General features: G+C 37.3%; 1 long non-coding RNA gene across 1 annotated transcript in view; it reads right to left on the reverse strand.

Moving 5' to 3' along the window:
* Positions 1-1,793: 1,793 nt before the first annotated feature.
* LOC129526854 (uncharacterized) overlaps positions 1,794-25,416 on the reverse strand; it is a 39,533-nt gene continuing 15,910 nt past the window's right edge. The window contains exons 2-3 of the long non-coding RNA XR_008671624.2: positions 3,321-3,387; positions 1,794-1,973 (exon numbers count right to left, since the gene is read on the reverse strand). This is a non-coding gene — a long non-coding RNA (uncharacterized lncRNA). The remainder of the gene's footprint in view (positions 1,974-3,320; positions 3,388-25,416) is intronic.

The following is a 25,416-nucleotide window of genomic DNA, read 5'->3' on the forward strand; positions in this document are numbered from 1 at the left end:
TCTGGGTTGCCATCAGCAGAGACTGAAGGGCATTCCAGACCAAAAGCCAGAACTGCAGCCTCAAAATCCAGGTGATGTGGCACATCCACTTGCATGCTGGTCCATGTGCAGCTGGCCAGGGGAAGTCTAATAACTGCAACTCCATTGCACAATGCTGTCTTAAGTATCAAAAATATTATTTCAATTTATATATCAGTTGTGTCCAGAGACTTATATTCTACCTTACCGTTTCAAAAGAAACAAAGGTCTATCGTTCAGAAACAATTATTCAGTATCCTTCCCTGACTGAGATTATTTATCATTCCAAAGCATCATACTTTTGGTTTAAATTCCCATTTCCCAGGTCATTAATAAGATTAAGTATCTTTTGTAATGTTTATTAATGAGAAGTGTTGCCCAGAGAAACACTAGTATTACTCTATCTACTTTTTGTGGGGTGAGCAATAGAAGTGTTAAATGAAAGAGGGGCAGGGTGTGGATGTGGTGGGATCTAGGGTCAGAGACCAACAAAGTGATCAGACAGGCTCCCTGATACCATTTTCAGCTCTTCCAGTAGAGCCTAATCCTGTCTTCTTTCTCAACACTCTCCTCCAGCACCATATCTATCCTTATGCAGTCATTCCTAGGAAAACTTTAATTTTACCTCCCGACTTCTTCATTTATCCTTCTTGGGAGGAGAATTCCAATAGGAAGCACAGGGGAACCTTGGCCCTGGACTTTGACTCTCTATCAGGTGGGAGTATACGACACAATAACGACCCCACCACGCTTTCAATAATATATCACTGTCAATACTAGTATTCCAGCATCGTATTCCAGCATCGTATTCCAGCATGGTACCTTAGTACTCCATAGCATTAACACGGTCATTTTCTCCTTATTTGTAATCACTACCGGCTGAGTCATTAACCACATCTAGTTTCCACGTCGATATGGGAAGAAGAAACAATTGATATTATATATTTTTCAAATGAATGAAATGTACAGCATTTCTAAGACTATTCTGTTCCAAATGAATTTATTCTTTCTAAATGTTCATCTAGTTATTCCAGCTCACTGGTCACTGATCAGGTGTCCAGGGAGCTAGGTATCCGTGCATTGGTTCTATGTGTTAGGTGTTCAAAGCAATTGATGCAACACCTTTTCTAGATCAACTCAGTCTCGAGAATTGTGACTAGATAGTCTTCTAGCCTTACACCACGTAGAACTGCCACTTAGTGATCTTATTATTAAGATCAAAAAGCCCAACTTGTATACTTTAAACTACTCAGAAGACCTCTAATGACACCAGTATAATAAAGCCATATTTTTCAGGGTTCCATTTGACACAGGCTTGCTTAAATACGTTTTGATGGAATGCAAAACAAGAACAAGGCGTTATTGTTCTCAAACTGTTTCGCATGCTGACTGTGTTAGTAGTCATGAAAGTCTACACAGGTAATAAAATTATATTGAACTAAATACCCCCCCCCACACACACACACACAAATGAGGGTATATAAAACTGGAGAAATGTTTTAGGTGGATTATAACAGTGTTGATTTTCTGGTTAAGATACCATACTGTAGTTATGCAAACACTACCATTGTGGGAGGTGTGGTGAAGAGTACATGGAATCCCTCTGCATCATTTCTTACAACTGCATGTGAATCTGCAATCGTCTCAAAATATAACATTAAAAATGCGTAAAGAAATGAACAGTAGCTGAGTGTACACCAGTATGTGCTTCATAAACAGACTGAAGATACGTGGAACTGTCACTTACCTGTTTCACACCTGCGAGCCAAACTTACCCCCTCATAGCATGTTAGCATGTTATGTTCCCTCTGCCTAAGAACATTCTTCCCTGGGGTCTCTTGCTTCCAGTTTAAAGTGTCTCCATGAGTCTTCCTCCCACAGGAGCTTCTCCAGGTGTAGGGGGATGAAATGGAGGCTCATCTGGTGTTAAAATCTCAGCTCAGCCTGGCATAAGCCTGGACACAAAATGGCACACTTCTGCATTATATGCTTAATGCACAGTCATGATTTCAAAGCCCACCCCATTGGCTTGGATAGGAAAGGACTCCGGTCTCGGCTCCATTCTGTTTCTAACAGCGACATCTCCAAAAACAGTTCAGTCTTGGGATTGAGCTTTGGTTATCTATCTTAAACTTCCTCCTGCGAGGTGGCTGGGCCCAGTCACATTTCCCATAGGGTTTCACTATCATTGGAGATGTTCTATCATGTTATTTTCAAAAGGGCAGGATGCCCGAATATTTATTTTTCTCTTCCAGAAGATTACTTGGTCCCTGTACACATTTGCCTCTCCTCCCCAGTTGTCTTCCAGAGGTGGGATACACAGCATTGTTAAGACAACGACATACTCTGTCATTGAAACCACCTTCGGGAGTGGCAGCATGGTTTATCTTAGAAATAGAAGGCCTCAGACAACCAAGGGGTTTTTTTTTTTCTCTCAAAGTATCTATAACATGGGAGTGCCCGGAACAGCTAGCAGGCTCCTAGCTGAAGAACAAGTGGAAGCTCCAACACCAACTCAGATCTCCAACAGCTCTTTTAAACCTGAACAAAGAGAAACTTCGTGTTCCTCTCCAAGGTGGCAAGCAAAAACACTCTATTTACCCAGATGCAATTATTCTGTATTACCCTGGCCCCAGACCACTTGAACTATTTGCCCAAGCCAATCTATTAATAGGACCTTCCTGGGAAGACCACTTGCTTTGCTTGCTCCTAACCTCCTTCAAATTTTCCAAGGGTAGATACTTCCAGAAAGCCTCTGGGAATCTTCACAACTTGAACTTTGGACCAATTTGTCCCCATTCTGAGAGAGGTACATATTTGTTCCTCTCCTTGTCTCTTGCTCTTTTCCCAGGAGCAATTTCTTTCTCAGGTGAGTTTTACTGGGGACAACCATTCCCTTCAGAGAAAACAAAAAACAAAACAAAAACACAGAATTTCCTAATGCCTAGGATAGGTAGGTAAGCCATGGTGTTATTACATTTGCTGAATTAAGAGTTAATGTAATTCCCACAGGTAGATAAAAGCCATTAGGTAGAGAGGACATTAGGAGCAAAGTTCCAGACAAGGAGTACTGCATGGGCCACAGGCATCTAATGTGTGCACAGAACTAAAAAGAGACAAATGTCCAAAAGGTAGCTTGGGGCAGAGACGGAAGACCTTCAATGCCAAGACAAGGAGCTGGGACCTTATTGGTAAGCTTTCCTGGGAAGGATGCAAAAGAAATATGTCAAATTGTGGAAAGCCCATTGCTTTAACTGCTGTAGTGACACTCTCAGGGCCCAGCTGTTAGAACTGATACTCACCTCTTAATTAGTGGAGATAAATGCGCTTCAATCATGTCTGCTTTTCTCGATTCAGATATGCTTGAGCCTGTCGGAAAAGTGAAAGTGGCCTTGAGGAGAAACTTAGACCAAGGACAGAATGATAAATAGGGAAAACGCACACTCTAAGCTTAGAAATATGATTTAACAAAAAATTCTGTCAAGCGCACTGAAAACCATGTGGTAAAGGGAGATTGTCAGTAAAAAGGATTCAAATGACAGTAGATCGTTTTCTAGAGCTGCTGCCTGGGGATGGGGAAGAACTGCTTTTGTTGGCAAACGAGAGCTTTGTCCATATGGGGCCCCAGCTCCGGGCGTCTCCTAGGCAGCTCGTAAAATGTTCTTATCTTTATAAATGGATCTTCATCAAATATCCGATTAAATGTAATTTTCCTTAAAATTTCTTAGAAAACCTCTCACATGACTAAGCTTACAAAATAGGGGTGGGGGAACCCTACTTTGTCAGTTCACACGTGCTAAAGGTGAGCTGGCAGTCCCAGGCCCCATGCTGATGTCTCAGAGGGGCTCAGTGTGGTCGAGATGGTAAATAAGATGACACAGGTGAGCAAACTTTGTCAGTGGAACCCTCTGTAGAAAAACAAGATTATAATAAAATCATATATTTGTTTATTCAGTCAAGAAATATATTCAGTGCCTCTCATGTGGTATGCACTGGGACAGACAAACAGGACAAACCCTGTCCCTACACAGGTGGAGCTTACAGCCTAGGAAGGGAGGGACCAGAGGTACACCCAAAGGAACAGTCACAGGTCAAAAGGGTAAGTGCTAAGGACAGGAGGCAGGTCCCAAAGGATCACATGGTGGCACCTAGGCCAGGGGAGGTTTTCCAAGGGAAGTAGCACATGACACTTGGAACTGAGATTACTCTGTTTAGCAGCATCATCCGCAGAGGGAAGGGTGAGTCCAAAGGCCTGAGGGGAGTAAGTGCTCAGAAAAACTGGAGGAACTGTGAGGAGCCCAGCAAACAAGCATGGGCATAGCAAGAAAGCGTGATGGAGGGTGAGCAGGGCCAGATTAGGTGGGCACTGAAGAGTCACGGCTGGGAAATTTGGACTTGAAAAGAGCTAATCCCAGCACTTTGGGAGGCCGAGGCAGGCAGATCATGAGGTCAAGAGATCGAGACCATCCTGGCCAACATGGTGAAACCCCATCTCTACTAAAAATACAAAAATTGTATTGCGTGGTGGTGTGCACCTGTAGTCCCAGCTACTAGGGAGGCTGAGGCAGGAGAATCATGTGAACCTGGGAGGCAGAGGTTGCAGTGAGCTGAGATCCCACCACTGCACTCCAGCCTGGCAACAGAGTGAGAGACTCCATCTCAATTAAAAAAAAAAAAAAGAAAAGAAAAGCACAAGAATACGAATAAAGTCTGTTGCATTTTACTCAACATAAGCTTTCTGGCAGGAGATCTTGTATATTACACTGATCTCCAATCCTTGCTGTATACTGAATAAATTATCAAGAATGTATGTGTTTCTTGTGAGTTTATATTTCTTAACTATTTTAGTCCTTAGAATTCACGAATGGATTTCCTATTGTCTAGGTAGGAGACTCGAAACCCAGTTCCATGAGTATCTGAATCTGTAGTAGGTCCCCAAAAGCACTGAACTGTGGTTTCTTTAACTCTTCTTTTAAGATGTAAAGTGTGCACCCATAGGATTCTTAGTATTTGGCTTCTCTTTGTATTCCTTACATAGGATGTTTGCTTCACTTACAGTGTCTAAAATGTTATTTTATTAAATCGTGTATTCATTTGTGAAAGCTGATTCAATCGCCAAAGCTGTATAGGATTAGACAGTGTACAATATAACAAATTGGGTGTTTACACTAAAATTTCATAGCACATATTTATTTTTATTTTTAGGTTTTTAGTAAAATTATAGATTACTAATATTATGCCACTTATCTTTTTCCCCATTGGAACTCACTGGGAGTCCCTGAGATCATGGAACCGTGGAACTTGACTGCCCTGAGACCTGAGAGGTGACATGGTGTAGGGCTTCTACCTCAGGCATACAGGTTTGAATGTTGTCTTCACTGTGTGATGCTGGGCAAGATGCATACCCTCTCTGTGCCTCAATGCCCTCATGAAGATGACAGTAGTTGCTACTTCACGGGTTATTGTAAGAATTATGTGAGACCATCATGCAATGTCTTTCAAACAAAGCCTGGCAAGGAGGTGGTTAATTATTACTGCCTTTATTATTAATGATTATTCCTTTGCCATTCTTATGAAGCATTGAGGATAATATATGTTTCATAAGTGAACTTTCCAGTGATTAAGGCTTAATACTTTGAGCAGTCACACATACCCGTTTTTTTATATTTTTGGATGGAACTCTTGCTAACAGTGAGATCTGTTATTAACACATATTTACATATTGGAAGAATTGGAATTGCCTCTAAGGTATCATTATACTGAATATTAAATTTAGCCTTAGGGTGCAATAGGAGTGTCTCCAGGAAGACAACTTATCCCTATCCTAAGTGGCCCCAAAGAACTCTTTTTCTATAATTGTTACTTTTCAATAATGCTGTTGTTACCATTTTTCGATCCTCTATTTTGAGGAGCTCAGTTGGCAGTCCATGTGGCCGTGAGTTTACCTGCCTCTAGGAACTTCTCAAAACTTCTATTTTTATTGTTAAATTGTTGTGAATTAGAAAAGCGGGAGATAACCCTGTCGTTTATTAAAGGAATAGTAAAGATTTCAAGGATAACCTTGGCCATGAGTAAAGTCTCTGTATTTTGTGCTATGTATTTTATATAGCTTTTATTCCCACTTTCCCCAAATTCCTATCAGTACAAATTCTCTTTTAAAGACATTTTATACTGGAAGAACATGTTTAGCTTAGAATAAGAGAAATGTGGCCCCCTCATTCACTCTTGAGAAAAGTCTGACACACCATGTACTCAGAAAAACAATGAAAATGAAACAGCCAGCTGCTTAGCTCATTTGAACCTAATTCAGACTTAGGGTGTGGAGACTTTTACAATGTTTAAGTTAAATTTGAGATCCCACTTAGAACTGGAATAGCTGTATCAGTATTACGACTTATTTAAGTACATTTATAAAAAGCAAACAGTTTTGTCTGTTTAGTCAGAAATCCAATTGTACTGATACATATGCAAATGCAAGAAAAAAACTTTAATTTTTTTCCATTTGATTTTCTTTTGAAGTGTTTGGGCCACATTTGATGATTCACATTGAATGACGGCTATATGTGCCTTTGAGAGATCAGAGATATAATTAACATATATAACTATTCCTATCTCTAAGAAAAGATCTGTTTCACCAAAAGGTCAATTTTTATGGCCAGTTTATTGAGGCACAAGGAGGTCACAATGCCAAGTGTCTGGAGTGTGGACGGTAACTCCAGGTTGTAATGTTTTGCTGTCTGTAAATGACTGGTTACCTGATGCCGTGTAGGTTTGCACCTGTCTTAATAACAACAGCAGGCGAAAAACGTGTTTCAGATGAGTTACTTGTTCCTAGGGTTGGTCTAATAACAATAACTGCCAAAGTCATAAATTGTCAAGTCAAGTGTTTAAAGGTTTGGCTTAGAGGTCACGCTTTCATGTTAACTTCACTGATTAAAAGTGAGACTTCCCAAATATTGTTTCTGCTTTCCAAAACTGAAAAAAAATTAAGTTTACAGAGAGACCACAAACACACCAGAAGAAAGCTGGACTTGTATGCTACCATGTCAGCTGCTAGAACTTTCTTGTAACAAAAAAAAATCAATTCAAATAAAAAGTGAGCTAAATAAGCTCTAAGGAAGGAGTGCAATGGTGTCCGGAAGCAATTGCACAGTTAAAACAGTAAAGAGATGGCATGAAATTCATGGATCACAAATGCTAAGGGAAGTTTTAAAGGATTGGTGAGGAAGTGAAGGTCAGAGAAGACAGGGGCTGCAGAGTCCCGGATGTCAGGTTGACCTTAAAAGATACAACAGTTCATTTTATTAATTCTTCTTTTTTCTGCATTGCACATCTATCATGAGTGAAACGCCGTGCTATGTGCAAGGACTACCAGCAGACCAAAAGCGAAGCCAGTGAGGCCCAGGAACCACCAATACCCCGGTACTGAGCAAGAAGGGTGAGCAAGAAGAGTTAGGGAAGAGGATTTTTGATGAAGCTTAACACCATGGCAGTGATAAGCCGCCAAAAGCCTATCACCTTTTAGGAAAAGAAATATTTTATTTACAATTGTATTTATTTGCTGGTATTTACATAGCAGTTACTTTACATGAAACACTAAGAAATTACAAACATACATTCATTAAATCTACAAAACAGCCGTATGAGGTAGGTACTATTATTTTCTTCCACTCAGCATATGAAGAAACTAAGGCAAGCACAGATTAAATATCTTCTCAACATTACACAGCTAGTAAGAGGTGGAGCTGGGATTTAAACCCAGGCATCCCAGTTGCTGCATTCATCTTCTTATCCACTGCACCACACTGGGGGAAGACTACACTTTCATGTCTATGTCTAGTACTTCAACTAATGACTGGTGCGGAACAGGCACTAACCACATGTCTGTTGTATGAAAGCTGCATGATAACACAAGTAAGCATCAACTCCAGGGGTTTAAGGGAGGCATTCTGCCTTAGAGAGGGAGCATTGCACAGATGGTTCTGTTTTCTGTTAGAGCAGGAGCCAATCTCAGGCCCTAGCAAGGCAAAGCCTGCAGGTGGATTCAACAAAGAACAACTGGCAAGAATAGGGATAGGTTCCAAGTGAGCTCACGGGTTCATTATTCTACTCAGTTACAATGTTTAGAGCAACTCACTCAGGCTTATGCATCCATTAAATAGATATTTCTGCTGCAACTCCTTGGTGCCACGCACTGTTCTCAGTGCTAGAACGACAGCAGAAAACTAGCAGACAGAGTATTTTACCAAGAACAAGATGATATAATCAAGTTAATTGCAGATTGTCAATAGCGCTATTAAGACTCGTTGGGGTGTAGGGTACTGGGTGGGTGGCCAATTTCACTAGGAAACTCGGGTCTCCTTAAGGAGTTGTTATTTGAGCAAGGACCTGAGGATTAAGAAGGATCCATCTATGCAGCGGAGCTAGGGAGGGAAGAGAACTTCCAGCAGACGAAACCTCCAGTGTCAAGGCCCAGATGTGGGAAGGCTCTGGCGTACTCACCAACCAGGGAGGGGCAGCAGAGGAAGAGCCTCCTGGGCAAGGGCAAGCGATGTGGGATGAGGTGGAGAGAGATGAGGCCAGACAGTGCAGGAGCTAGTGCGCATGGCAAAGATTCTGGAGATTATGCTAAGAGAAATGAGAAATCCTGGGAGAGTTCAAAGCAGTGGATCATCTATGTTTGAAAAAGGTTGGCACAGATTGCATGTGGAAGATAAATTGATTAGGGTAACAGTAGAAGCAGGAAAGGTGTTGCCATAGGGTCTGTGATGCTTATTTATATGTGTCAACTTGCCTGGGCTAAGAGATGCCCAGAGAACTGGAATAACAATCTTTCCGGGCATATCTGTGAGGATGTTTCCGGAAGAGATTAGTATTTGAATCAGGAGACTGGTAAAGAAGATCCAGCCTCACTAATGTGCGTGGTCATCATGTAACCCACGGAGGGCCCAAATGGAAAAAAATGGCAGAGGAAGGGTGAGTTCTCTCTCTTCTTGAGCTGTGACTTCCATCTCCTCCTGCCCTAGGACATCAGAGCTCCTGGTACTCGGGTCTTTGGACTGCATGGTTTAACACTGATGGACCTCACATGGTTAAGTCTTTGGCCTCAGACTGAATTGCAATACGGACTTTCCCTTGTTCTCCGACTTGAAGATGGCATATCTCCTATGCATCTATATCTACATCTATCCTATTAGATCTACTTCTCTGGGGAACGCTAATACAAAGCCTATGGAGGAAAGATAATGTCTGGGAACTGGGTAGAGCCAGAGGAGAGGAAGCAGCAGCAACAAGAAGTTGACAGATACTATAAATACAGACAAGGTTTGGCAATGCATCACAGTGGGGGAATAGGGAAAGGAAGGAGTCAGAGGTGGTTTGTAGCATTTTGTTTTGAGCTACAGGGTGTGAAATGGTGCTATGGTTTAAGATGGGGAATGCTAAAGAGAGACGAAGTGTGGGAGAATAAGTCACAACCTAGAGCTTTAACAACACATACATAAGGTATTTCACCCGATGGAAAAACTGTCTTCGGAATCAAGGCTTGTGCTAAGTTTAATATGACATTAATACTAGCCATCTATAAATATGATACAGTAAATTAGATGTTTGGTAAGATGATAATAAAACATCTATTTTAATAAAAAAAATCTCAAAATGCCCTGAGGTCAGGGATAATGATTGATTCGTACTAGGTGTTTAGTAAATCTTTGTTTGTTGAAATAAATCAAAATGAAGGTAAAGAGGTGAAAAGGACCCAGACAAGACATAATAGGGTTCTTCCAGGCTCCACCATATCTCACCTGAGTGACTTGAGGGAAAGTTAAACTCCTGGAATTTCAATATTCTTATGTGTGGAATGTGGATTGTAAAGGAGACCATAATGGTTAAATAAAATATTACATGCAAATGTACAACCATCTGCACATGGGACCGGCAAACTTCTGTTCCTCTTCCTTCCTACAGCTTCAGCTATAGTTTGCTCCCAAGCTTGAGTGTGTAAGCGTTTTTGCACAACCTCTGCATCTACTTAGATTACATCTTGTATTAGCATCTAAGACAGTATCATGCATAGGGAAAGAACTGTTTCTGTTTGCTGGTTAACAACTTATTTTAATTAAATATAAACCCTCAGAAACACATATAAGTACCACAATGGACCTCAGTCTACAGGAATCTGTCGCCTATCTTTGCACTGAAGATCAATCCTCTGCTCTCTTCTTATTGACAGGCAGCCAAAGAATGAGAATTTGCCTTTCAGTCTATTGTGAGCAAAGTGAAATGATTTTCTCCCAGCATAACAAAACCTATAGGCAGCTATAAAATATAATTTCCTTTCAGCTTCTTGACAGACTTGTTATAAATTTCAGAGCACAGGAAAAAAGGAGGGGCCACTTTAAGAGATAAATTTCATCATGTATGTCTGACAAACATATATACATTCACAGGCCCCCTTTTTCTAAGAGAGAGGAAAAAAAACTATGCTTTTAAACAGTCAAAGGTTAAGGTTCACTCCGTCATTCATGTGGTTTCATTCTCTTATGCATATTGAAATAGCTCAGAAAGATTTATAACCCTGTTTCATACAGTCAGAGTTCCAGTAAATGAGTCCCTTTTTGAAGGTTAAATATTTATGCTCTTATTTTCCTGCCTGATACAGAAAGCAAGAGTAAACCCATGTTAGTCAAAAAGCCATGGTGACAGGCTGGCTTAGAACAAGAAAAGCCAGTGGGCACAATATTCAGATCATCCCCCATGCTCTTATACTCTTATTTATTGGGGAAATGAATGAATGAATGAATGAATGAATGAATGAAAACTCTTACATGGCCTGTCTCCGGAAGCAGAAGTAAATCACTTTGGCAAATGTGATTTTAAGTCAATCTAAAATTTCCCACATATTTAGCCCATTGAGTCAGATCTTTGAAATAATAATCATTATCCATTAAGGAACAGCAATTATAGCTAGTAAAATACTTTCACATGTACTTGAGCTTCATACCACTCTATAGAGTGAGCAGGCAGAAATTAGGTTATTTTATAAATGAACAAGTTGATGTTTTGAGCTGATGAATGATTTGTCCTGTTTCACACAGGCAGTGAGTGACAGGACTGTGATAAGGTCTCCATTTTCTTGATACCAATTATAGTGATCTATCCATGTTGTCTTCTATGATGGTGACAATAATAACAAATATTTATATAGCAAATTACAGTTTAACAGGGGCATGTCATGTTATCATGTTTGATTTTCAGAGCAGCCCCATGAGTCTTCTCTATATTGTTCTATTTTTTCCTAATATTTGTATAAAAGCAAAATGGACACATTTTGTAATGTACAATAAAATGAAAAACAGCCATTCCTTGACCTTTCACCCTCAAGATCCTCATCCCTCGAAACAAACCATTTTCAATTCTTTTATTTATTGCTTCTGGTATTTATCCCCATGTTTATAAATAATAACTTTGCATTGCTATTTCTCAATTGTTCAGTTTTAGATATTACCTATTGACTTCTACTGTGGAAGATAAGAATCAAGGGCTCTTAACCCCTCCCCTCACACACACAAATACATACTTTCTTAGTCAATTTCTCACTAGAGTTATAAAACAATAGTCAAAATTTAGGGTTTACATTACCATGACCACTTAAATATTGTTTACAGTTACAGCAGAAAGTACTAAATTTCCTGTCTGTATTTCACGGTTTTGTTCAACTTCTTGTTTTTATTTCTCCCCTGAAGTTAATAAATGTAATATTTTTTCTTAGTTTCCTAGGTACCTGTCAAGAATCTTATCCCAAATTCCTCTCAATTTGATCTTATATTTTAGGTAATGGTATTTAAAAAAAACCACACACACACAAACATACATTCTTCTAAATACTCAGGCCGCCTCTTGTCCCAGATTGGACAGTTTTGTCTCCAGGCCCAGTGCACAGCTGTCATCTGGGCATGTCCTGCCCTAGTCTGGTGGCACACATCCCTGCTTTCTCTTTCGCTCCCTTGACTTAATTTCCTTATTTAGACGGAGCATATCCTCTGGTAGCTTGCTGAGAAAGAAGCATGAAAGAATAACACTTTGAGAACTTTTAGAAGAAAATGTCTTTATTTCTCCTCACGACGGATCCATAGTTTAGGCCTGTCTTAGGTTGAAAAAAAAAATTCAGAATTATAAAAACATTCTTTCACTTTCTTCTCTTCCATATTATTTTTGAAGTGGCCAAAGACTTTCTGATTCTTCCTACTCCGTATGTATATGTGATCTGTTCTTCCTTTTGAGAGCTTTAAAAACTTTTATTCCTGAATTCCTGAAATGGCATGATATGTTACCTGGATGCTGGTCTTTTCTCATTCATTACTTTGAATTCTTAGTGGGGGCATTTGAATCTGGGAATCCATAGCCTTGGATTCTTAGAAGTAACTTGTTTAATTTATAATTTCATTCTGTTGGTTTACTCTGAAAATCCTATCAGTTCAATATTGAATCTCCTGGATTTTATATTGAATTTCTTATTTTTTAAAATAATTATCTCTCACTTTTTGTTTCCATTTTTTCAGGATTTTTTAAATCAAAGTAAAAGGTATATGGAGTGAAATGCAAAGATTCTACGTGTACAGTTGAATGAGTTTTGATGGGTGTATACCATAGTTACCACCTATTTGTAGTTTCACATTCCATAGTCTTAGTTACCCAAGGTACAGTACGATAAGACATTTTGAGAGAAAGGCCATAGTCATATAACCTTTATTACAGTATATTGTTATAACTGTTCTATTTTATTATTAGTTATTATTATCTCTTATTGTGCCTCATTCATAAATTTATGATAGGCATCTACATGTAGGATAAAATATATTATATATAAAATTTGGTTCTGTCCATGGTTTCAGGCATCCACTAGGAGCCTTGGAACTTACTTCCTGACAATAAGCGAGGGAAGCCTGTAGGCCTATGTGACCATCCTGTGTGGCCCATGTGACCACACAGTTACAATATAGAGCATTTCCATGACCCCATCTGCACAGTTCCACCCATACTCTGTAGAATCATCACTGCTCTGATTTCTATCACCATAGATTGGTTTTGCCTATTCTTGAATTTTATATAATTGAATCGTGTAATACGTACTCTATTAATATTTTTTGTTTAACATCTAACCTGATTACTGAGATTTTATTTTGGCTGAAACATTTTTTAGTTTCCACAAGTCCCTTCTTATTCTCAACTCAATTATTTTCATCTCAAATTGTTCTTTCATGAGTGAGATGTCTATTCTTAACTGTCTTAGGATATGAATTCTTTGTTTACTTTTTTTGCAGAATGAAGAGGAGTTTTCTTCTACTTTCCTTTTTCTCTGGATTCCTTTTCTATATTTATTTCAGTTTGCCTTCATTCTGGATGTGTTCCTTAAATGTCCTGTGATTTTTGGCTTTCCAGTCCTATTTAATATGGAATACAGTCTGATTAAAATATCAAAGATCTATCTGGGGTTAAAGACATTGTTGACTGGTAAGACTTACTCATGAAATAACTGAGGATTCAAAAATTATATTGTGGAACATCCTTCTTCATCCAATTGGTAATGCCAGTTGGCATTCTGGAAGCTAAATTAGAAGAATCCTGATGGTCTCTATAAGTCAGGGTTCAACCAGAGAATTAGAACTAGTAGGAGATATAGGTATCTAGATGGAAATAAATATATAGATATAGGTCTATATCTTTATCTATATATGTCTATATGTACATAAATAAAGAGATTTATTTCAAGGCATTGGTTCATGCAATTGTTGGGGCTAGCTAGAGAAATTCAAAGTTCATAGACGAGGCAATTGGGAAGGGCAGATCACAAGCAGACTGGAACCGTAGGCATACATGCTGAATTTTTTGTCCACATGCCTCAGTCAAGAAGGAAAACCCAGAGGGTAGGGAGAGCAATTGCATAGCCAACAGCTGTTTGAAGTTTCCGGACCCAAGAAAGACCTATGCCCTTTCTTAAAGAGCTTGCCTTATTGGGCAGGGCTACTCAGAATGATCTATTTTTTGATGAACTTAAAGTCAATGTATTAAATATTTCATTCACATCTTCAGAATACATTCGCAGTAGCACCTAGATTCATGTTTGACAGAATAACTGGGAGAGGGTGTGTACTGCTACTGTATGGCTGCTGCCTTGTTCTATCCTCCAACCATTCTGTGTAGCCCACCCTAACAAGAAACACGCATTGCAGGTATTCAATCTGCAGCGGCAACTAGGATTATTTGTTTCTATTTTGTAAGTAACAAAGAATACCACCGAGAAATTAACTGACACAAAGTGATCTATCCAACACACAGACTGGGCCTCAAACGTTAAGTTCTAATGCATCACCTAATTTTGGTGAAACGTTAAGGGCATCATTTGCAGGAAACAAAGCAATTTTTAAGCGTGCTGGAAATAGTCCCACTCTTATTGCAGTTGCCTAGGGAGGTTGAAATCGTATTTCCTGGTCACACCATGTACTTATCATCCATAAGCAGTGGACATAATAGAATATTGGAATGCTGATATGGTTTGGCTTTGTGTCCCCAACCACATCTCATCTTGAACTGTAATCCTATAATCCCCACGTGTCATGGGAGAGACCTGGTGGGAGGTAATTGAATCACAGGGGCAGTTTCCTCCCATGCTGTCCTCTTGATAGTGAGTGAGTTCTCATGAGATCTGACGGTTTTATAAGGGGCTTCCCCCCTTGCTCAGCACTCATTCTGTCTCCTGCTGCCCAGTGAAGAGGTGCCTTCCACCATGATTGTAAGTTTCCTGAGGCCTCCCCAGCCATGTGGAACGGTAGGGCAATTAAACCTCTTTTCTTTATAAATTACCCAGTCTCAGGTATTTCTTCACAGCAGTGTGAGAACAAACTAATACAAATGCCCGGTTGAATATTCAGCTGTAGATTTAATTATTGAATATCATTGTCACAATATTGTCTTGTAGTATATGGCATATGAAACAAATCAGTTACTGACATATAGAGATGTTTCTCCCACAGTCAAAAGCATAAAAACATATAAAAACAAATGTGCCACCATGCAGAATTACAACACATGATTTGCAAGCAAAATGTCAGCTATTCTAATAAAGACTCTAGTTCTGTATATCTCATGGTTTTAAATGTAAGAGTGAGATGCTTCCATCATGGTATCAAATAGTAGTTCCTCTAAATTGAAAGCTGTTACTGCCACGTGGCCATTGTGGATTCTTTCAAGTTTTAGTGCAGCAGAAGAGGCATGGGATCATGTCACTGACTACAGTCTTAATGACCTCAACTGTCAAGGACACTACAAAGAGGGGAGCATGACATGTTAAACTCCTGAGATAGTTATCTCAAATTAAAGGAACAAAATTCTTTGCTAAGAACCTCAGAATAGCCTTAAGTCCCATGTCAGCCTCCAAGAAAGCTGTGGGAGATTGAATTATGGGTCCCAATACCCGAATCCAGTGAATAATAAGGATATATTCACACGCATTGTCATGGAACTTTGCGATACCCTCCCACTTTGAGTGGAATCTAATTCTCCATCCCGCTGCTATTGGTCTTGGCCATGTGAATCATTTTGGCCCTTAGAATGTCAGCAGTCAAGATGGTAGCAAAGCCATTGATGTGCTTATGTCACCTCCTTGGTCTCTTATGCTGCAAAGGTCACCTTGAGAAAAGCATGCCATTGGTAGTTACTGCTCCTTCAGTCTGTCCCCAGAATGAGATCTGGTAGAGCACACTTGAATCCTCTGATAGCCTGGAGAGTCTGTACTGTCCCTGTAGAGTTACAGCTAGACAATAGACCTGGGAGTGAGAAATAATTGTTTGCTATTTTAAGCCACTGAGCCTGGGGCAGTTTGTTACACAGCACTCTGCAGCAATAGCTACAAAAGATAGAGGCTCAGTGCTGTAATTCTGGTATAACTCCATTTCTTGGATTTTTCACAAGATTCCATTCATCATCCCTTGTCATAAACCCCTCCACCTAAGAAAGTTTTAGTGTATTTCTCTTCTTTGCAACAAAATTATCTTAAATTAAACACAGATGAAATCATACTTCTTCTTTACAAAGTTTACTGACCTAGAAGGAGTAAAATCAAAAGAAATAATTGAGATCATTATTAATACAATAAAATAATATTAAATCTCAACTCTCGTGATATTAATTAGCCCTTTCTTGACAGAAAAATAAGTTTTAAATTTAGAACAATTTTATCTCTTAGGAAATATGGAAGATGTCATAAAACAACATTTAGAATGAAAATTAAGAGTAATATCTGTGAGATAATTTTTATTTTTATTTATTAATTATTTTATTAATTAATTATTATTGCAGTCCTGCCAGTCAGGCTGGAGTGCAATGGCACAATCACAGCTCACTGTAATCTTGAACTCCTGGGCTCAAGCAGTCTTCCCACTTCAACCTCTGAAGTAGTTAGGACTGCAGGTGCATGTCACCATGCCCGGATAATTATTTTTTATATTTTGTAGATAGGGATCTTTCTGCATTACCTAGGCTGGTCTCAACTCCTGGCCTCAAGTGATCCTCCTACCTTGGCCTTTCAAAGTGCTGGAATTATAGGCATGAGTCACCATGCCCAGCCAAGGTGCTTTCAAAATAACACCTTATCACCCTTTCTTTGCTCCCTTCTCAAACATATGCTGTGTTTGCCTGACATCCCTATATTTGTCAGTGATACTTGTAGCAGGTATCTACAGCTTTTACCTCCAAAATACAGTTTTTACATAGAGATATGCTGAAGGCAGGTATTTAGATGATTAGAAAGGAATAGATGATATGAAATATATAAAAGCTTATTGAATTGATTATAATAATTTGTTTATTAGTCAAAATAAGAAAACATTTTCCATAATAGAGCAAAGAAGGTAGTCAACCCTTCAACAAAACGATGAGCCATCAGATTTTTCAAAAGTATTTATTTTGACAGTGAAAATACAAGAAGAAACTGATAACATTAAGCTGGAGTTTTAGAGATGTTTTGATACCCGGAATCAGTATATACAAGCCAGATAAATATTCACAGTTGATGAGCAGTTATTTGCATTAAAAACATTGTTTGGGGCATAATATTTATATTTATAAATATGTTAATATGTGTTTATACTTAAAAAACAAAGAAAATCTGGAATAAAACTTGGAATTTATTATGTTTACACTCTTACTAAAATTTCCAATAAACTTGTTTTTCACTATCCTTTCTCTCTTAATTCTATTATTCTATTAATTATTTGTAAAATAACATAAATACATAAGACTAAAATTAAAATGGTCAGTACAACCCCAAGTAAATGATGACTGATTTTTTCTGTTTTTATGTTTTTCTTAATGCTCTGAATTGCCTCTTTAGCACATTGTTTAATAGAATTAAAGAAAGAAAAAGAAAACAGAATAAGAAACAGAAACATAGCATATAGGAATACAAGTGAAAGTTGTTTCTTTGGAGAAAGAAATAAACAATAAAATTTGCCACTTCAAAGGGCATGCACAAGGATGCTCATGGTATTAGTATCATAGATGAAACAAAAAGCAAGAAAGTATCAATATAACCGTTGAAAAGAAAATAGATTGATCCATTTTAAGAGGGGACTTTTAAAAGTTTGGGGGAAAATGGAATTAAAAGATTTTTTAAGAAACCCTTTATTTCTCAATGTAAGCCTTATGAAGGTTAAAACATATTCATAAGAGATTATACAGTCATTTAGTTCATCTCTAATGAATTGAGCATCCAAGGAATTCAACCATGTCAAGGCAATCATTTTTACATTGTTATTTGCAGAAAAAAAAATGGGTGCCCTTTAAAGACATTTTAAGATTAGGAAACAAAAACAAGTCAGAAGGAGCCAAATCAGAACCATCAGGTGAGGGCCTAATGATTTCCTACTAACACTCTCACAAAATTGCCCTTGTTTAATGAGAGGAATGAACTAGAGTGTTGTCATGGTAAAGAAAAACTGATGAGGTTTTCCTGGGTTGTTTTTCTGTTAAAGCTTTTGTTAGCTTTTTCAAAACACTTTCATAATGAGCAGATGTTATCATTCTTAGGCCCTTCAGAAAGACAACAGGTAAAATACGTTCAGCATCTAAGAAACTGTTGCCGTGATCTTTGCTGTTGACTGGTCTGCTTTTGTTTTAGTTGGACCACTTCCACCTCCTGGTAGCCATTGCTTTGGTTGTGCTTTGGCTTCAAGATCATACTGTTAAAACTATATTGCATCACTTGTTTCAATTCTTCAAAGAAATGCTTCAGGATCTTGATTCCACTTGTTTAAAATTTCCATTGAAAGTTCTGCTCTTGTCTGCAGCTGATCTGGTCATAACAGTATCAGTATCCATGGAATAGAAAGCTTGCTCAACTCTAATTTTTCAGTCAGCATTGTGTAAGCTGAATCAATTGAGATGTGTAAGCTGAATCAATTGAGATGTCTATAGTGTTGGCTATTGTTTCTGCTTTTAACCATAGGTTCATCTTCAATTATAGCATGAACAAGATGAAATTTTTTCTCACAAATTGATGTAGATGATCTGTTGCTACAGGCTTCATCTTCAACATTGTCTTATGCCTTCTTAAAATGAGTTATTCATTTGTAAATACTAATTTACTTTGGGCATAGTATCCATGAACTTTTCATAAAGTATCAATGATTTCACCCTTCTCCACCCAAGCTTCACCAAAAATTTATTGTTTGTTCTTGTTTCAGAACTTACGTTGCTCTGATAGAGGCTCTGTTCAAACTGATGTCTTATCCTTCTTAGTACCTCAAACTAGATCCCCTTCAGACATGTTATAACAAGTTAGTACAAGTTTATTTTGGTGCAAAAAAATGAAATCCATGCACAGTTTCTTCATAATACACATTTTCTGTGAACTTTTTGAAGTTCCTTTGTATTTACACAATGAAATGTTCACAGCAGTGGGGAAAGAACTGATTTAGAGTTGCATGCCTCAATGGGGATCAATTTTACAAATATAATGTCTGTGTTAATTTACTCTAATCAGAATCTACCCAAGTTGGAGAAAGGAAGTCAGGTGAACATCTAAACAAAATCAGATCTCTGCCAGTAAGAAAGGATGTGAAGGGCTACCAAATAAGCAATCCACAGTGTCTATTTAAATGGCAACTTGAAAGGTGTGATCACACAAAGAATCAGTAAATGTAGATACACTATATTGTACTTGTGTAGACAGGTAGTCTATAAAAATCTGCCACGCCACAATGCAGAGAAAGAGAACCTGTCAGTCTACTGGTCTCCAGGAGTTGAGGAGACAATACTAGAATTCTAGAGAGACAAAATCAGCTAAAGTATACTGGGCAGCAGACCAGACAAGAAAGAGCTGCATAGATAGCTCCAGACATTAGCAAAGGGTCACACTTCATGCTTCAGCTAAGTACTCCTGGGTACATGTTTGTGAAAAAAAAAGAGACAAAGATCAGAGAAGGAACCACCTAAAAGGAGCAATAGGAATAATCCCTAAAGCTTACACAGTTATTGCTCTCACTGCCAGACAGAAAAATATCATAATTCAAAAATAATCAGGCAGACAACTGAGAAGCATATTGCCTCACTAGTGGCGCAAGTTTAGCCTTAGAATAATGATGCCCTGAATCCAGTTAATAAAGTTTAAAAGCAAGATGTACTGGATCAAAATTTTTCTGAATAACTAGGATGAATAATCATCAAACTATTCCCTGGATAGAAAGGTTCCTGGGATGCAGGATGTTTAGTTTTTCAAAAAAGACACTTCCAGGTAAATTGAATGAGATAATCACACTACAAAGCAAAAGGATAGTTACCAAAATATAAAAACATCCAGGAATGAATAAGGAAAATTCCACAAAATTTGAAATTCAATAAAAAATTAACAGGTATATAAATAATTAGGTATATGTGACCCATAATTAAGAGAAACATTAATCAATAGAAATAGACCCAGAAGTGACAAAGATAATAGAACACATTAAAAGTTATTATATTATACTCTATATATTCAAGAAAGTAAAGATTGTCCATACTAACAAGGAACATACAAATAAATGTTTTAATAGATCATTGAACTTACAGCAATAAAAAGTATAATATACAAGGTGATAAATACAATGGATTGAACCAACAGTAGATTAGATATGGAAAAGGAAAAGATTATTGAACTAAATACACAAAATAATCCACGATAAAAAGAACATACACACAGAGACTGAATATAGTAAACATAGCATCAGTGAGGCATAGGACAACTTTAAGCAATTTAGACTTAGTATACATGTAACTGCAGTCTCTGAGAGAGTAAAGGAAAGGGAAAGAGAAAAATTATTTAAAGAAATAGTGGCTGAAATTTTTCCAAGTTTGATAAAAACTATAAACCCACAGATCCAAGAATCTCAAAGAACTCCAGGCATAAAGAAAAGTGATGAAAACTTTACCAAAATATATCATGATGAAATTGTTAAAGGAAGTAATGAAAATAAATCTTAAACGCAGCCAGAGGTGAGGAGAAAGAGATTATTTGTAGAACAATCATCTAAATGACAGCAGATTTCTCAGAAATAATTCAAGCTAGACCACAGTGAAGAAATTTCTTTACAGTACTAAACATGGAAAAAGTCTCTCAACCTAGAATTATATACCCAGCAAAACATAAGGGCTTTCTTAGACACACAAAAGCTGAGAGAATTCAGTAGCAGCAGAGTAATGCTACAATAAATGTTAAAAGTTGTTCAGGTAGAAGGAAAATTATACCAGAGAGAAATATGGACATAAACTAATGAAGAGCCCAGAAATAGCAACTACATGGGTAAATACATAATTTTTCTCTTTCATTTAAATAAGCTTGATTGTAATTTCTAATCTTCTGCACAGAAATGTGATTATTTAAAACATAATAATGTTTTAAAAGGGTTTGTAACATATGTAGAAGTAATAATAATAAAGAAAAGGTAATATGGACATGGAAGAGTAACACAGTAAGGTTTCCGTAATATGTATCAATTTATGTGCTACTGTTTGAAGGTCAACACTGATAATTCAAAAATGCATGCTATGAACCCTAAAGCAACCACTAACAAACAGTACTGCGACAGCTAATAAACTAATGATGGAGTTAAAGGGAACCATACAAAAATTTTAATCCCAAAGAATGTAGAAAAAAGAGGGAAAAGGGAACCAAGAAGAGATGTAGCTTATCAAAACATATAGAAGCATGGTATATGTAAATCCAATCATATTGATAATCATTAAACTTAAATAGTCTAAAAAGTTGATTAAGAAGCTAGAAATTATTATGTGAATAAGGTAGCAAGATCCAATTTTATGCTGCCTATAGGGAATGAATTTCAAATATAAAGACACAAATAGGTTAAAAGAAAAAAACAGGGAAAGTTACACACTGCTAATAATAGTCAAATAAAGTCGGAGTGGCTATTTTATATCAGATAGAGTATGTTTCATAGAAAATATATCACTATGGATAGAGGTGGACATTTCCTGATGATAAATGGATATATTTCAATCCTAGGATATTTAGGATAACAATCCTAAATGTTTATGTACCTAATAACAGAGCTTCAAAATACGAAAATAAAAACTGATAGAACTTTAAGGAGAAATATTCAAAACTCCCAGTTATACTTGGAGATTGAATCAACCTTCCTTAATAGGTGATAAAACAATTAGACAAAAAACCAGTAAGGATATAGAAGATGTCCAATACTCTCAAAATATTCAACCTAATTGAAACTTAAAAAACCTCTACTCAACAATAGAAGAATGCATATAAAAAGTGCACAGAGAACATTTACTAAGCCAGACTGTATTATGGGCCATAAAAATGTGGATAAAATTTAAAAATCAAATGGTACAAAGTATATTCTCTAACTAGAAAGGAAACAAATTAGAATTTACTAACACAAAGATATACAGACAATCTCCAAAGATTTGCAAACAAAATAACACACATAAAAATAACCCACAACCCAATAACTGAGTTTAAAAGGAAAAGTAGGAAGCACTTTGAACTGGATGGAAACAAAAATGCAACATGCCAAAATATGCAGAATGCTTCTAAAGCAAGAGTTACCAAAAAACGGATAGCAAGAAACTTCTTAAATTAGAAAAGCAGAAAGTTATCAAATTAGTATCAGCTTCCATCTTAAGAAAAAGAAGGAAAACAAGAGCAAATTAAAACGAAAGTAAAAAGACGAAAGAAAATTAGAAAGGTCAAAGTAGAAATAAAATAGATAACATAAAAACAATAGAAAAATCAATGAAGCAAAATCTGCTTCTTTGAGGAGATCTGCAAAATTGACAAACCTCTAACTAGCCTTATCGGTAAAGAAAAAGACAGAATTCATAAATTGTAAATACCATGAATGTGAGACGGCAGCATCATTTTAAATTCTGCAGATGTTACGGATCTAATACAGAAATATTAAGGACATGTTGTCAATACACTCCACAACTTAGATAAAATGGATCAATTACTTGAAAGATACAAACTACCAGTGCTCATTCAAAAAGAAACAGATAATCTGAATGGCCCTATATTTGCTGAAGAAATTAAATATATGGCTAAATATTTGTTAAATAATAAAACCCCAGGCTGAGATGACTCCATGAGTGAATATTAACAAACATTTAAAGAAGATAAAATACTAATTCTACGTAAGCTCTTTCAGAAAATTAAGGGTGAGAAAATACTTCCCAATGTAATCTACGAGGCTAATATTACATGCATACCAAATTCAGGCACATAAATTATAATAACAAATAAAGAAAATATTCTTCTAGGCCAGGCACGGTGGCTCACACCTGTAATCGCAGCACTTTGGGAGGCTGAGGCGGGCAGATCACAAGGTCAGGAGTTCAAGAACCAGACTGGTCAACATGGTGAAACCCCATCTCTGCTAAAAATACAAAAAATTAGCTGGGCGTGGTGGCGCATGCCTGTAATCCCAGCTACTCAGGAGGCGGAGGCAGGAGAATCCCTTGAACCGGGGAGGCCAGGGTTGCAGTGAGCCAAGATGGAACCACTGCACTCCAGCCTGGGCGATAGAGCTAGACTTCGTCTCAAAAAAAAAAAAAAGAAAAAAGAAAATATCCATCTTGAACATAGAAGCCTAAATGCTAGACAATGTTTTAGTAGGTTGAATCCAACAATTTATGCAAATGATATTATAATACATTATAAAAAAGTGGAGTTTTTCATAAGAAAGCAAGGTTGGTTTACATTCAAAGATTAAGCAGGGTAATCCACCACATTAACAAACCAAAGTTGATCAACTCTATAGTTATTTCATTATATGCAAACATAAACATTGGTAAAATCCATCTATTTAAAATTTCTGATAAAAATTTTCAGCAAACCAGGAATAGAAGGAAATTTTTTAATCTGATAATGGAAATTTATGAAAAATTTACAGCTAACATCATATTTAATGATAAAGAACTGAATGTCCCCTCCTATCAGATTAGGAGTAAGATAGGAATGTCTGTTCTCACAATCTCTATTCAATATTATATGGGAGTTCTAACCAATGGAATAGGCAAGAAGAACAAACAAAAGGCATCCATACTGGAAAGAAATAAATAAAACTGAGTTTATTTATAGATCATATATTGTCTATTTAGAAATCTGTCATTTTCTGCAAAAAAGATACAGAATAAATAAGTGAGTTTAAAAAGGTTGCAGATACAATACTAATATAAAAAGGATATTATTATAAATTATATACAGAAAAATATACTAGCAATGACTAATTAGAAACTGAAGCTTACCAAATAATACCACTACAACTACCTGCAGAAGATCTTACACTGAAAACAGTATTGACAGGTGTATAGCTATGTCAAAATTGATCAAGTTATGCACTGTTAATATGTTCAGCTTAATGAACATTATATAGACTTCAATGAACTTACAAAGTTATGGTGAAACCATCTTTTGTATAGTATTTTATCATATCATTTAGCCTTCATAGGTTACAGACATATGCTTATTTCTATATTAAAACCTTTCCTGTTATTTGTTTCATTGCCCCGTGAAAAATAAAGGAACATACAATTTCAAAAAAATAAAAATAAAAAATAAAAAAGGTTACATTAGTTTTAAAGACAGTTGATCTTACTGTTCAATAAAGTCAGCTTACCAGCACTTCAGAGTGCTGGTAAGAGCCCAGGCATCTATACCTGGGCTTCTTATCTTGTAGTTACAAGACAGCTAGAGAAGCTCCAAGCATCACATTCTAACAGAACAGTGGCCAAAGGCAAACAAGTGCTATTTCTTCCAGTGTGCCTTTCTTTACAAGTTCCTCTCAGAACCTCCTCCCTTTCTTATGGGCACACACCCAGCAGATTTCCACTGATGTTTTATACCTGTCTCGAGTTGGGTTATAAGTAGAATTTAGCTCACAGATCAAGAAGTCTGCAGATAGTGCAGTTCCAACTTGGCTTTTTCAGAGCTCAACAACCTCATCAGAGAAGCAGATTTTCTCTATCTTTTTGCAATGATGCACTCAGCATGCTATTATTTTCCCCTCAGCCTTGTCCTATCATGGATAGAACAGCTCTAATCATTACCTTCTCACAAAACAAAGACCAGAAGATAATGCTCTCTTCTTTCGAATCCCTCATTAAAGCTAATAAAATTGAGCAAATTGTGACTTAGGGAAGAGACTTTCTTGATCTGAATTGCCTTGCATGCCCTTTTTCAAAACACTGCCAGGATAATAGATCTACCACCAACACATTAAGCAAAATGAACTCCCTCTCCACAAAAACGGGGCAGAACGTAGCTTTCTCCTAAGCAGATAAAGTCAGCGAAGATAGGACCAGCAGTGTTTGCTATACCGAGGCTGAATCACAAGAGCCACCTTATTATTAATTACAAGATAAAGTAGAAGTCAATAATAGCCCTGTAGTATCTGGGATCTCAGGGAATGAAAGAATTCTTTATATAACCCAATCCAGGAATTAAAAAAAAATGCAGTGTGCATGCCACTATCCCTGTCAATATGCAAACATAGGCACACAGAGCAGATGTCAATAATCTAACATCACGTCTTTGCCATTGAGTCCAGGTGCAATCTTAGCATTCCCTTTAACCTTGTACGCTAGGTAACCCCCATTGATCAATCAGTGGTCACATGCAATAAAAAATATTTTTTCATTCTTCTTGCCTTCAAGGAAAGAACACATCTGAACTGCTGAGAGCTAACGATACTGTCTCTAAATTCAGATTTCCAGTGAAGATATTCTCCGAGTTCAGAATTCCAACTCAGCTCTCATTCTTACCTGAAGACAAGAGGCTGCCCCCAGCCATGAGTGGTTGGATTTCTCTGTTGTTTTCCCAAGACTGTGACTTTG

The sequence above is a fragment of the Gorilla gorilla genome, chromosome 16 (genome assembly GCF_029281585.2).
Source record: "Gorilla gorilla gorilla isolate KB3781 chromosome 16, NHGRI_mGorGor1-v2.1_pri, whole genome shotgun sequence".
NCBI lineage: Eukaryota > Metazoa > Chordata > Mammalia > Primates > Hominidae > Gorilla > Gorilla gorilla.